The following is a 15599-nucleotide window of genomic DNA, read 5'->3' on the forward strand; positions in this document are numbered from 1 at the left end:
CTGCCAATGCAGGGGACACAGGTTCAATCCCTGGTCCAGGAAGATCCCACATGCCACAGAGCAACTAAGCCTGTGCACCACAACTACTGAGCCTGTGCTCTAGAGCCTGTGTGCTGCAACTACTGAGCCTGCATGCTGCAATTACTAAAACCTGCGTGCCTAGAGCCCATGCTCGCACCAAGAGAAGTCACCACAGTGAGAAGCCCGCACAATGCAACAGAGTAGTCCCTGCTCACCGCAACTAGAGAAAGCCCATGCTTAGCAACGAAGACCCGACACTGACATAAATAATTAAATAAATTAATTAATTAAAAAAATAAAACAAAACCAACAAAAAATGGTTCAGGGAGGCCCGAGAAGCTTTAAATTCATAAAAATTAAGTGATTTTTGTTTCTTTTGCTGGGGGAAAAATCTGTTTCCCTCTGTTACCTTTCATGAATTCATCCAACAGAAAAACACTCTTGTTTTTTTTTTAATCAATTGGTATCCTTTAGCCGGTTTCTTTTACTTATGAGGATGACAATTAGAATTCACAAATAATCTTTTAAAACCTACTATCCAGTTTACAAAATTTCTTGCTTAATTAATTCATTTTTAAAACATTCAACCTGACTTCTGATTTTGTCCATAATGGAATAACTGGTACTAGATGTGCCCTACCACTGTAAATCACTATGAAAATGGGCAAAATACACAAAGCATCCGTTTTTAGACATTTGTCATTACACATAGCACAGGCCCAAGATCCTTGAGAGGAGGAAAGCATTTTTTTTTATTCATTTTAACATCTTTATTGGAGTATAATTGCTTTACAATGGTATGTTAGTTTCAGGTTCACAACAAAATGAATCAGTTATATATATACATATGTTCCCATATCTCTTCCCGCTTGCGTCTCCCTCCCTCCCACCCTCCCTATCCCACCCCTCCAGGCCGTCACAAAGCACCGAGCTAATCTCTCTGTGCTATGCGGCTGCTTCCCACTAGCTATCTACCTTACGTTTGGTAGTGTATATATGTCCATGCCTCTCTCTCGCTTTGTCACAGTTTACCCTTCCCCCTCCCCATATCCTCAAGTCCATTCTCTAGTAAGTCTGTGGCTTTATTCCTGTTTCACCCCTAGGTTTTTCATGACATTTTTTTTCTTAAATTCCATATATATGTGTTAGCATACGGTATTTGTCTCACTTCACTCTGTATGACAGACTCTAGGTCTGTCCACCTCATTACAAATAGCTCAATTTCGTTTCTTTTTATGGCTGAGTAATATTCCATTGTATATATGTGCCACATCTTCTTTATCCAGTCATCCGATGATGGACATTTAGGTTGTTTCCATCTCTGGGCTACTGTAAATAGAGCTGCAATGAACATTTTGGTACATGACTCTTTGAATTATGGTTTTCTCAGGCTATATGCCCAGTAGTGGGATTGCTGGGTCATATGGTAGTTCTATTTGTAGTTTTTTAAGGAACCTCCATACTGTTCTCCACAGTGGCTGTATCAATTTACATTCCCACCAACAGTGTAAGAGGGTTCCCTTTTCTCCACACCCTCTCCAGCATTTATTGTTTCTAGATTTTTTGATGATGGCCATTCTGACTGGTGTGAGATATCTCACTGTAGTTTTGATTTGCATTTCTCTAATGATTAGTGATGTTGAGCATTCTTTCATGTGTCTGTTGGCACTCTGTATATCTTCTTTGGAGAAATGTCTATTTAGGTCTTCTGCCCATTTTTGGATTGGGTTGTTTGTTTTTTTGTTATTGAGCTGCATGAGCTGCTTGTATATTCTGGAGATTAACCCTTGGTCAGTTGCTTCATTTGCAAATATTTTCTCCCATTCTGAGGCTTGTCTTTTGGTCTTCTTTATGGTTTCCTTCGCTGCGCAAAAGCTTTTAAGTTTCATTAGGTCCCATTTGTTTATTTGTTTTTATTTCCATTTCTCTAGGAGGTGGGTCAAAAAGGAACTTGCTGTGATTTATGTCATAGAGTGTCCTGCCTATGTTTTCCTCTAAGAGTTTGATAGTTTCTGGCCTTACATTCAGGTCTTTAATCCATTTTGAGCTTATTTTTGTGTATGGTGTTAGGGAGTGATCTAATCTCATACTTTTACATGTAGCTGTCCAGTTTTCCCAGCACCACTTATTGAAGAGCCTGTCCTTTCTCCACTGTACATTCCTGCCTCCTTTATCAAAGATAAGGTGACCATATGTGCATGGGTTTATCTCTGGGCTTTCTATCCTGTTCCATTGATCTATATTTCTGTTTTTGTGCCAGTACCATACTGTCTTGATTACTGTAGCTTTGTAGTATAGTCTGAAGTCAGGAAGTCTGATTCCTCCATCGCCGTTTTTCGTTCTCAAGATTGCTTTGGCTATTCGGGGTCTTTTGTGTTTCCATGGAAATTGTGAAATTTTTTGTACTAGTTCTGTGAAAAATGCCAGTGGTAGTTTGATAGGGATTGCATTGAATCTGTAGATTGCTTTGGGTAGTAGAGTCATTTTCACAATGTTGATTCTTCCAATCCAAGAACATGGTATATCTCTCCATCTATTTGTATCATCTTTAATTTCTATCATCAGTGTCTTATAATTTTCTGCATACAGGTCTTTTGTCTCCTTAAGTAGGTTTATTCCTAGATATTTTATTCTTTTTGTTGCAATGGTAAATGGGAGTGTTTTCTTGATTTCACTTTCAGATTTTTCATCCTTAGTGTATAAGAATGCCAGAGATTTCTGTGCATTAATTTTGTATCCTGCTACTTTACCAAATTCATTGATTAGCTCTAGTAGTTTTCTGGTAGCATCTTTAGGATTCTCTATGTATAGTATCATGTCATCTGCAAACAGTGACAGCTTTACTTCTACTTTTCCGATTTGGATTCCTTTTATTTCCTTTTCTTCTCTGATTGCTGTGGCTACAACTTCCAAAACTATGTTGAATAAGAGTGGTGAGAGTGGGCAACCTTGTCTTGTTCCTGATCTTAGTGGAAACGCTTTCAGTTTTTCACCATGGAGGACAATGTTGGCTGTGGGTTTGTCATATGTGGCCTTTTTTATGTTGAGGAGAGTTCCCTCTATGCCTACTTTCTGCAGGGTTTTTATCATAAATGGGTGTTGAATTTTGTCAAAAGCTTTCTCTGCATCTATTGAGATGATCATATGTTTTTTTTCCTTCAATTTGTTAATATGGTGTATCATGTTGATTGATTTGCATATATTGAAGAATCCTTGCATTCCTGGAATAAACCCCAGTTGATCATGGTGTATGATCCGTTTAATGTGGTGTTGGATTCTGTTTGCTAGTATTTTGTTGAGGATTTTTGCATCTATGTTCATCAGTGATATTGGCCTGTAGTTTTCTTTCTTTGTGACATCCTTGTCTGGTTTTGGTATCAGGGTGATGGTGGCCTCATAGAATGAGTTGGGGAGTGTTCCTCCCTCTGCTATATTTTGGAAGAGTTTGAGAAGGATAGGTGATAGCTCTTCTCTAAATGTTTGATAGAGTCCGCCTGTGAAGCCATCTGGTCCTGGGCTTTTGTTTGTTGGAAGATTTTTAATCACAGTTTCAATTTCAGTGCTTGTGATTGGTCTGTTCATATTTTCTATTTCTTCCTGATTCAGTCTTGGCAGGTTGTGTCTTTCTAAGAATTTGTCCATTTCTTCCAGGTTGTCCATTTTATTGGTATAGAGTTGCTTGTAGTAATCTCTCATGATCTTTTGTATTTCTGCAGTGTCAGTTGTTACTTCTCCTTTTTCATTTCTAATTCTATTGATTTGAGTTTTCTCCCTTTTTATCTTGATGAGTCTGGCTAATGGTTTATCAATTTTGTTTATCCTTTCAAAGAACCGGCTTTTAGTTTTATTGATCTTTGCTATCGTTTCCTTCATTTCCATTTATTTCTGATGATTTTTATGATTTCTTTCCTTCTGCTAACTTTGGGGTTTTTTTGTTCTTTCTCTAATTGCTTTAGGTGCAAGATTAGGTTGTTTATTCGAGGTGTTTCCTGTTTCTTAAGGTAGGATTGTATTGCTATAAAATCCCCTCTTAGAACTGCTTTTGCTGCATCCCATAGATTTTGAGTTGTCGTGTCTCCATTGTCATTTGTTTCTAGGTATTTTTTGATTTCGTCTTTGATTTCTTCAGTGATCACTTCGTTATTAAGTAGTGTATTGTTTAGCCTCCATGTGTTTGTATTTTTTACAGATCTTTTTCTGTAATTGATAATCTAGTCTCATAGCGTTGTGGTTGGAAAAGATACTTGATACAATTTCAATTTTCTTGAATTAACCAAGGCTTGATTTGTGCCCCAAGATATGATCTATCCTGGAGAATGTTCCATGAGCACTTGAGAAGGAAGTGTATTCTGTTGTTTTGGGTTGGAATGTCCTATAAATATCAATTAAGTCCATCTTGTTTAATGTATCATTTAAAGCTTGTGTTTCCTTATTTATTTTCATTTTGGATGATCTGTCCATTGGTGAAAGTGGGGTGTTAAAGTCCCCTACTATGAATGTGTTACTGTCAATTTCCCCTTTTATGGCTGTTAGTATTTGCGTTATGTATTGAGGTGCTCCTATATTGGGTGCATAAATATTTACAATTGTTATATCTTTTCTTGGATCGATCCCTTGATCATTATGTAGTGTCCTTCTTTGTCTCTTGTAATAGTCTTTATTTTACAGTCTATTTTGTCTGATAATGAGAATTGATGATGTCTGATGATGTCTGATAATGAGAATTGCTACTCCAGCTTTATTTTGGTTTCCATTTGCATGAAATACCTTTTTCCATCCCCTTACTTTCAGTCTGTATGTGTCTCTAGGTCTGAAGTGGGTCTCTTATAGACAGCAAATATATGCATCTTGTTTTTGTATCCATTCAGCCAATCTGTGTCTTTTGGTGGGAGCATTTAGTCCATTTACATTTAAGGTAATTATCGATATGTGTGTTCCCATTCCCATTTTCTTAATTGTTTTGGGTTTGTTATTGTAGGTCTTTTCCTTCTTTTGTGTTTCTTGCCTAGAGAAGTTCCTTTAGCAATTGCTGTAGAGCTGGGTTGGTGGTGCTGAACTCTCTCAGCTTTTGCTTGTCTGTAAAGGTTTTAATTTCTCCATCAAATCTGAATGAGATCCTTGCTGGGTAGAGTAATCTTGGTTGCAGGTTTTTCTCCTTCAGCACTTTCAATATGTCCTGCCACTCCCTTCTGGATTGCAGAGTTTCTGCTGAAAGATCAGCTGTTTACCTTATGGGGATTCCCTTGTGTGTTATTTGTTGTTTTTCCCTTGCTGCTTTTAATATGCTTTCTCTGTATTTAATTTTTGACAGTTTGATTCATATGTGTCTTGGCATATTTCTCCTTGTATTTATCCTGTATGGGACTCTCTGTGCTTCCTGGACTTGATTAACTATTTCCTTTCCCATATTAGGGAAGTTTTCAACTATAATCTCTTCAAATATTTTCTCAGTCCCTTTTTCTCTTCTTCTGGAACCGCTATAATTCGAATGTTGGTGTGTTTAAAGACCCAGAGGTCTTTGAGACTGTCCTCAATGCTTTTCATTCTTTTTTCTTTATTCTGCTCTGCAGTAGTTATTTCCACTATTTTATCTTCCAGGTCACTTATCCATTCTTCTGCCTCAGTTATTCTGCTATTGAGCCCATGTAGAGTATTTTTAATTTCATTTATTGTGTTGTTCATCATTGTTTGTTTCATCTTTAGTTCCTCTAGGTCCTTGTTAACTGTTTCTTGCATTTTATCTATTCTATTTCCAAGATTTTGGATCATCTTTACTATCATTATTCTGAATTCTTTTTCAGGTAGACTGCCTATTTCCTCTTCATTTGTTAGGTCTGGTGGGTTTGTATCTTGCTCCTTCATCTGCTGTGTGTTTTTCTGTCTTTTCATTTTGCTTATCTTACTGTGTTTCGGGTCTCCTTTTTGCAGGCTGAAGGTTCGTAGTTTCTGTTGTTTTTGTGTCTGTCCCCAGTGGCTAAGGTTGGTTCAGTGGGTTGTGTAGGCTTCCTGGTGGAGGGGACTAGTGCCCGTGTTCTGGTGGATGAGGCTGGATCTTGTCTTTCTGGTGGGCAGGTCCACTTCTGGTGGTGTGTTTTGGGGTGTCTGTAGACTTATTATGATTTTGGGCAGCCTCTCTGCTAATGGGTGGGGTTGTGTTCCTGTCTTGCTAGTTGTTTGGCATAGGATGTCCAGCACTGTAGCTTGCTGGTCGTTGAGTGAAGCTGGGTGCTGGTGTTGAGATGGAGATCTCTGGGAGATTTTTGCCATTTGATATTATGTGCAGCTGGGAGGTCTCTTGTGGACCAGTGTCCTGAAGTTGGCTCTCCCACCTCAGAGGCACAGCACTAACTCCTGGCTGCAGCACCAAGAGCCTTTCATCCACAGGGCTCCTTAATTTGGGATGATTCGTTGTCTATTCATGTATTCCACAGATGCAGGGTACATCAAGTTGATTGTGGAGCTTTAATCCGCTGCTTCTGAGGCTGCTGGGAGAGATTTCCCTTTCTCTTCTTTTTCTCACAGCTTCCAGGGGCTCAGGTTTGGATTTGGCCCTGCCTGTTCGTGTAGGTCGCCGGAGGGCGTGTGTTCTTTGCTCAGACAGGACGCGGTTACAAGAGCCGCTGAATCGGAGGCTCTGGCTCACTCAGGCTGCGGGGAGGGAGGGGCATGGAGGGCGGGGCGGGCCTGCGGCGGCAGAGGCTGGCGTGACGTTGCCAGCGCGAGGCGCGCCGTGCGTTTTCCCGGGGAAGTTGTCCCTGGATCCCGGGACCCTGGCAGTGGCGGGCTGAACAGGCTCCCCGGAAGGGAGGTGTGGAGAGTGACCTGTGCTCGCACACAGGCTTCTTGGTGGAGGCAGCAGGGGCCTTAGCGTCTCATGTCTGTCTCTGGGGTCCGCACTTTTAGCCGCGGCTCGCGCCCGTCTCTGGAGCTCTCTCAAGCAGCGTTCTTAATCCCCTCTCCTCGCACACCAGGAAACAAAGAGGGAAGAAAAAGTCTCTTGCCTCTCCCGGCGCTCCGACCCGAAGCCGGAGCCTCAGCTCCCAGCCCCACCCGTCCCGGCAGGCGAGCAGACAAGCCTCTCGGGCTGGTGAGTGCCGGTCGGCCCCGATCCTCTGCGCTGGAATCTCCCCGCTTTGCCCTCCGCACCCCTGTTGCTGTGCTGTCCTCCGCAGCCCCGAAGTTCCCCCACTCCGCCACCCGCAGTCTCCGCCCGCGAAGCGGCTTCCTAGTGTGTGGACACTTTTCCTCCTGCACAGCTCCCTCCCGCTGGTGCAGGCCCCGTCCCTATCCTTTTGTCTGTGTTTATTTTCTTCTTTTGCCCTAACCAGGTACGTGGGGGGTTCCTTGCCTTTTGGGAGGTCTGAGTTCTTCTGCCAGCGTTCAGTAGGTGCTCCGTAGGAGTTGTTCCACGCGTAGATGTATTTCTGGTGTATCTGTGGGGAGGAAGGTGATCTCCGCGTCTTACTCTTCTGCCATCTTCCCGGAAGTCGAGGAAAGCATTTTGAGATGAGCTTGTTAATGACCGCAGCTCTCTGGCTGGGGCTAGTATTTTTATTGAGGCATAAAGTAGGTAGAAGCCAGGTATAGCCGGTTGGGCCTGCTGCTCTGAGGTACTGAAACAGCTGGAACTTGTGGGGCAGGGTATCGAAAAGGAGCAAGCTCTTGGGGTAAGGATAGAAGTCTTTGTCAGGGTTCCTGTGTTGAGATGCTGTGAGCCGTCGGTGGAAGATGTTACGAAGAGCAGAAGAGAGATACCAGAGGTCACACAGTTGTTTGAGACTTTGGAGTATCGACCCAATTAGAGAAGGTTTATGCCCACATCCTCGAGTGCTCAGTAATTATTAAACAAATGAGGGACTTTCTTGGCGGTCCAGTGGTTAGGGCTCTGCCCTTCCACTGCAGGGGGCATGGGTTTGATCCCTGGTCGGGGAACTAGGATCCATCATGCCCCATGGCATGACCAAAACCAAAACCAAAACCAACGAATGACACTAGTGGTGTAGACAATTCAGGGGTTTCCTCTATTAGATTATAATTATTCACACATTTTCCCCCTCAAATCATTTCTAAAAAGTGTATCTTTTATCATTCTGTGATATTGATTGCTTTTGCAATTTAATTTTTGAAACGTTCAACCTACCAAAATATCCATTCTTCTGTGCAACTACATGCATGTTAAAAAAAATCTTTGGGGAGTTCCCTAGTTGCCTAGTGGTTAGGATTCCAGGCTTTCACTGCCGTGGCTCGGGTTCAATCCCTGGTCAGGGAACTGAGATCCTGCAAGCTTCGTGGCGCAGCCAGAAAAAACAAAAACGAAAAAAACAACTTTTCTTATATTAGAAGAATGAGTTACATAAAATTACTTGATATTTGTAAATGATTGCTTAATTTGGTATAAGTAGTTTATTAACATTATGTTTAATATTTCTCTTAGATATTGGTTTGTATTAGTGATGTGTTTCTCTTGTTCAGTATTTGAAATATTGCAGTAATTATAGTGCTGGTACTTGGCACTTCTGCTGATTTGATATATGTCATTGTTATAACTTTTTAAGATTTGATTGGTTGAGTCATTTTCAACTATGTTGAAGCACTGACTTCACTTCTTGCATTGAAATACTCTATGCTAATCTATTTGCCCTTTGTTGGCATGCTTGTGACTGTAACCTTTTATTTTCCTCTACATTCTTTCTTATTAGGATCTGGTAATAATGATTGTAGGGCATGTGATTGAATAAAATTCAATAATATATTGAATAATTGTTATATTCAAGGAACTGTTCTAAAGCTTTGGGGATTAAGCTTATACTTTATTTAAGAGAATAATTGTATTTGTAAATGTTTATAATTAAAAGTTGACATGTATACCACAAAAGAAACATAATGCAAATACTATTAACGTTTTGGGGAAGGATGATTAATTCCAGCTGCAGAAGATTTAGGAACTCTAAATAGAGAAGGAAATTTTTCAGGGTTCTTGAAAAAAATAAGTAATGGAGAGGGTGAGCAGGACGTGATGATAGAATGTGAGACAGTGGGCATGACTGAAGGGATAGAAGCAAGGGAGTACAGGATGTGTTTATGGATTGATCCATAATCAGGCATGGCTTCATGGGAGAATACAGAGTAGATGGTGTGATTTATGGTAGAATGCGAGGGTGATTATCATAGGTTGAAACCAAGTTATTGAAGGTTTTGAATATCAAAGCAATGAATTTGGATTTTCCAGTCATGTGGAATTATCAAAAAATTTGTAGCAAGAGAATGGTTTGATCCTATATATGTATTTTCCTTGAGTAGTTTGGAGATATTAGAGTTTGAATGATTATTTTTTAATGAATTCAGATGGATTACTTATTCGTTTTGAGGAGAAAATCATTGTACAATATACAAGTGGCAACATTCTCTTAATTATACATCAGAAAATATGATTCCTTGAATATTGGAATGTCATTACTATGTTAATATCAGCATCATTTGTCACATAATGATTCTGGGGAAAGCAATAGGTTTTGTCAAATATATTTTATTCTAACATAAATTCAATGAAAAAATGGCTATATCCTTGACATTGGTGAAGTTTTCAGAGATTAGTGTTAGAAAAGTAACATACCTCTGCTCATATAACAATTAGATAAAGTTAGTTTTTTTGAGTTTAGCGGTATTGTGGCACATTTTCTCATATTTGTGTTAAGTAATTCTAGTTTGGGTAATTAAAGTTCTGCTCAATGAGACTTTGCCTCAATAGCAACTATGTCAGTTATCTGAATTACACTGTCGTCAGTGCAATATGCCATTACCATAACATTTATGGTAAATGTTTTATGAGTAACATTTAAGAAAAAATTAATAAAGAAAATGTATAATATTAAGTAGAAAAGGAAGTAGTAATAATAGCAGCTACCATTTTGCTTTAAAAGTATCAGGTATTGTTCATAGTGCTTTATATTATTTTATGTGTTGGTTGTGTAGCAGATGAGAGGCAGATAACTTGTGGGTGATTATCTATAGGTGACAGAGTTGGGATACAAACTCAAGTCTAATTGGTTTTGAATTTACGGCTTTTAACTATATTGTACTGTACTGTTTTTTTTAATTTTTTAAAGCTTTTTGTCCAGTTTTATTGAAATACAATAGATACATAACATTTCTTAGTTTAAAGTCTACAACATAATGATTTGATATGTGTATATATTGCAAAATGATTTATCACAATAAGGCTAATTAACAAATCCATCACCTCACAAAGTTATAATTTTTTGTGTGTGTTAAGAACTTTTAAAATATACTTTCCTAGGAACTTTCAAATATAGTATTGTTAACTATAACCAACATGCTGTGCGTTATATACCCAGCATTTATTCATCTTATAGCTAGAAGTGTGTACTTTTTGACCACCTTCACCCATTTTTCCCACCCCCTCCCCCCTTGTCTCTGGCAATCACCAGTTTGTTCTCTGTTATCTAGAGCTCGATTTTTAGATTCCACAGATAAGTGATGTTTGTCCTTCTCTGACTTATTTCACTTGGCATAATGCCCTCAAGGTCCATCCATGTTGTTTCAAATTTCAAGATGTCCTTCTTTTTTTATAGCTGAATACTTAATACCATCTTTTCTTTATTCATTCATCCATCAATGGATACTTAGTTTGCTTCCATGTCTTGGCTATTGTAAATAACTTTTCAGTGAACATGGGGGTGCATATATCTTTTTGAGTTAGTGTTCTTATTTTCTTCAGATAAATATCCAGAAGTGGAATTGCTGGATCATGTGGAAGTTTTGTTTTTAATTTTTTGAGGAACCTCCATACTTGTTTCCATAGTGGATGTAATAACTCACTCATCAACTCTGGTTTTTTTTTGTTTGTTTGTTTGTTTGTTTGTTTGTTTTTTGCGGTACGCGGGCCTCTCACTGTTTTGGCCTCTCCCGTCACGGAGCACAGGCTCTGGCCACGCAGGCTCAGCGGCCATGGCTCACGGGCCCAGCCGCTCCGCGGCATGTGGGATCTTCCCGGACCGGGTCACGAACCTGTGTCCCCAGCATCGGCAGGTGGACTCTCAGCCACTGCGCCCAGGGAAGCCCTCACTCATCAACTTTTAATTGAGATTTCGGGCTTCCCTGGTGGCGCAGGGAAGGGCGTACCGCAAAAAAAAAAAAAAAGATCCTTAACTTAATTGAGCTTTCAAAGAAAACAAAGATGGCTATGCCAGTCTTTACCCATGATGGGCTGTTTAACAGGGAGAATAAGTAAAATGTCAGAAGCTTAGCAATATATAACAATAGGTTAGAGTCAATTTGAAATTTGTAAGCTGCTCTTGAAGCTCCTCTGGAAATTCTAGGTGGTATAGCATGGTGAACTGTGAAAATTGTCTAATTGTAGGCATCAATTAAATATGGTTACCTCCAGCATGAATTCTGGTTACAAGCAGAGACTTTGGTGTATCTAAATCTTTGAAAAGAATTTCAGATTTAAATTCTTCAAAATTGTAGATATAACAGTGTGTGTGGTCTAAAAACAATTTTCATCTACTTTTTTGTAAAGTCTGTTTTACTATATGTTATTTACCTGCATTCTTCTCCAAAGGGTTGGATGCTTATATCTCTCTGTGACAGCTCATCAGAATTAGGAAGTCGTGTTATTTGATGCCCTCTCACTTCGACATGTTAACAGACAATTTGAGGATTATATAACATATTTAACATTTTTACATGCTTCCTTTTTAGAGAAATTCTGAAATACATTTATTTATACTTTTAATTTCTATTTCCTAGACTTTTTTTTTTTTTTTTTTTTTTTTGGTGGTACGTGGGCCTCTCACTAATGCGGCCTCTCCCGTAGCGGAGCACAGGCTCCTGCCGCGCAGGCTCAGCGGCCATGGCTCACGGGCCCAGCCGCTCCGCGGCGTGTGGGATCTTCCCGGACCAGGACACGAACCCGTGTCCCCTGCATCGTCAGGCGGACTGTCAACCACTGTGCCACCAGGGAAGCCCTCCTAGACATTTTGATACTAATACTAATATTTTTTGTTCCATAAGCCGGGGGTCCCCAACCCCTGGGCCACAGACCGGTAGCCGTCCGTGGCCAGTTGGGAACACGGCCGCACAGCAGGAGGTGAGCGGCGGGCTAGTGAGTGAAGCTTTATCTGTGTTTACAGCCGCTGCCCATCGCTCCCATTACTGCCTGAGCTCCGCCTCCTGTCAGATGAGTGTCAGCATTAGATTCTCATAAGGAGCAAGAACCCTACTGTGAACTGTGCACGTGAGGGATCTAGGCTGTGCGCTCCTTATGGGAATCTAATGCCTGATGATGAGGTGGAGCTGAGGCGGTGATGCTAGCGCTGGGGAGCTGCTGCAGATACAGATTCTCACTAGCAGAGAGGTTTGACTGCACAGAGATCATAATAAACAATTGCTTGCAGATTCATATCAAAACCCTATCAGTGAGTGGCAGGTGAAAACAAGCTCAGGGCTCCCACTGATTCTGCATTATGGTGAGATGTATAATTATTTCATTATATATTACAATGTAGTAATAATAGAAATAAAGTGCACAATAAATGTAATGCAGTTGAATCATCCTGAAACCATTCCCTGACCCCTGTTCCATGGAAAAATTGTCTTCCATGAAACCGGTCCCTAGTGCCAAAAAGGTTGGGGACCGCTGCCATAAGCATAGAATTTTATTTAGCAAAATAGATTCTTAAAATATAGATTTATTTTGAAAGCTCATTACATTTTATGTTTTAAATTAATATGGAAGACTGTAATCTTAGCATATTTTAAGCAAGCAAGTAATCTAATTTGCCATGTTTTTGCTGGTGCCGCTCATATTTTAGGATACATCTTTAAATTTAAAATGCTTCATTATTAGTGAGCACTGTAGCATGTTGTTTAGATTCACTATTTCATGCATTTCACTGTTGGGGCAAAAATTTGTGAGTAAACATTATTAATATGAATTCATGTTCGAAGAATGAATATCTGTTGCAGCTGAAAAGAATCAACCTATTAGCAGTACCGTATTTAAAGGATTCTTATTACACCAGCATAAAATCATCTAATGGGGCTATTTATATTTGATTTACTAATTGAAGAATAATTTTTGTATAAATTTGTCAGAAATGCCCATATTTTATTTTAAAAAATTACCAATAAGCAGTCTGTAATTAGGAAGCAAAATCTCCTCTGGGAAGCGGTGCTAAAATAAACAAAACAAAACAAAACAAAAAAACCAAAAACTGTAGCATGAGAATAATCTGATCGTTGGATACATGCTTCATGAGTAAAATGTTTTATAAGATACTTGGGGATAGTGTTAGGATAGACCTACCTTATATCGACTTATGCTTCATAATGAACAATATTTCTGGTGAAGCCGTTAGATATTTCCCGCTGGCCCTAGCTACAACAAAACAATTGGAAAAGCAACAGTTATGGATGATAATAAAGATATCTGAAGTATGCACACCCAGTTCAAACCTTTTTGTGTAATCTTAATTCTTCTACTCAGGATCTCATCTATAGTTTGCTATATAAATTTCTCTACAGAACTTCCTTTTTTCTTTTTACTTTTTTGACTTTTAAAAATTAAGATATTGATATGTAACATTATATTAGTTTCAGGTGTACAACATGATGATTGGATATTTGAATATATTGCAACATGATCACAATAAGTCTAGTTAACATTCACCATACATAGTTACAAATTTTTTTCTTGTAATGAGACCTTTTAAAATCTGTTCTTTTAGCAACTTTCAAATATATCATACAGTATTGTTAACTATAATCGCCATGCTGTGTATTACATTCCCATGATTTACTCATTTTATAACTGGAAGTTTGTACCTTTTGACCCCCTTCATCCATTTTGCCACCCCCCTCCTCCTTGTCTCTGGCAACCACCTATCTGTTCTCTGTATCTACAAGTTCATTGTTTTATTATTATTGTTTTTAGGTTCCACACACAAGTGGGATCATATGATATTTGTCTTTTTCTGTCAGACTTATTTCACTTTGCATAATGCCCTTAAGGTCCATGCATGTTGTTGTAAATGGCAAGATATCATTCTTTTTTTTATGGCTGAATAACATTTCAATGTACATATATACCACTTTTTCTTTGTTCATTCATTTATCCATGGACATCCTTGCCATTCTCTGCATTTCTATACATCCTCACCAACATTTGACATCTCTTGTTTTTCTGATAATACCCATTCTAACAGGAGTGGGGTGATACTTCATTGTGGTTTTGATTCGCATTTCTCTGATGGTTAGTGATGTTGAGCACCTTTTCATGTACTTTTGGGCCATCTGTGTCTTATGTCTTTTTCAGAAAAATGAGCACATCTTCTGCACATTTCTTAAATGAATTGTTTCTTTGCTGTTGAGTTGTATGAGTTCTTTTTATATTTTATATATTAACCCCTTATCAGATACATGATTTGCAAATATTCTCTCCAGTTGGTAGGTTTCCTTTTCATTTTGTTGATGGTTTCCTTTGTTGCTGTGCAGAAGCTTTGTAGTTTGATATAGTCCCACTTGTTAATTTTTGCTTTTGTTGCCTTTGCTTTTGATGTCAAATTTAAAAATAAATTCCTTAGTTTAAGGTAGCTCTACTAAGCTAGAACATACGTTGCTCTTTTTCCAGTTGTTATTCCCATCATTTACACATTGTTTTTCTTAGTAAAATATCATCAACATAAGGAGGCATCACTTCTCTACTTGATTGTACTACAATTTGCTTTTGGGTTATCCAGCTCCTGTAGTCTTTCATTATTTGGTCAGCTTCCCCTGTGTCTCAATGTTCTGTATACTCTTCCCCGAAATTCCCTCAGCTAAATAATTTTATTTCTATAAATTAACTCATTTGTTTTACTCCTCTAAAATAATTAATTGTGCTTTTGATCACTGGCTCACAAAATAAGTCAAAATTCTAATGTATTTGTGAAATTTTACTTTTAAAAGATTGAGTTAGAAACAAATGTTGGGATTGACATATACACACTACTATATATAAAATAGAGAACTAATAAGGACCTACAGTAGTATAGCTCAGGGAACTACTCTCATTATTCTGTAGTAAGTCCCACATACGAATGAGTTCTGTTCTGAGAGCTCTTTTGTAAATCTGATTTGTTCATAAGTCCAACAAAGTTAGCCTAGTTACCCAGCTTACACAGTCGGTTATATAGTACTGTACTGGAATAGGTTTATAATACTTTTCACACAAATAATACATAAAAAAACAAACACAAAAAATAAAGAAAACATTTTTAATCTTACAGTACAGTACCTTGAAAAGTATAGTAGTACAGTACAACAGCAGACATACAGGGGCTGGCATCGAGTGAACAGGCAGGAAGAGTTACTGACTGGGGGAGGGAGATGGTAGAGCTGAAGGATCGTCAACAATAGGAGATGTTTGCTTCCGGATATCCTGGGCTTGAAATAAAGATACTGTACTATTGCACTGCATATGGTACTGCACAGTAAAGTACACAAAAGCACAACCACTTGTAGAGGATGCACCCACGTGACAGTGTACGCCAGACACGTGAATTAACTTACGTGAT

At 38.9% G+C, this 15599-nt stretch overlaps 1 protein-coding gene across 1 annotated transcript in view; it reads left to right on the top strand.

Annotated features, from left to right (window-relative positions):
• The window catches only part of NBEA (neurobeachin), a 627916-nt gene that overhangs the window by 96429 nt on the left and 515888 nt on the right, over positions 1 to 15599 (top strand). The window lies entirely within an intron of this gene.

The sequence above is a fragment of the Lagenorhynchus albirostris genome, chromosome 18 (assembly GCF_949774975.1).
Source record: "Lagenorhynchus albirostris chromosome 18, mLagAlb1.1, whole genome shotgun sequence".
NCBI classification, from domain to species: domain Eukaryota; kingdom Metazoa; phylum Chordata; class Mammalia; order Artiodactyla; family Delphinidae; genus Lagenorhynchus; species Lagenorhynchus albirostris.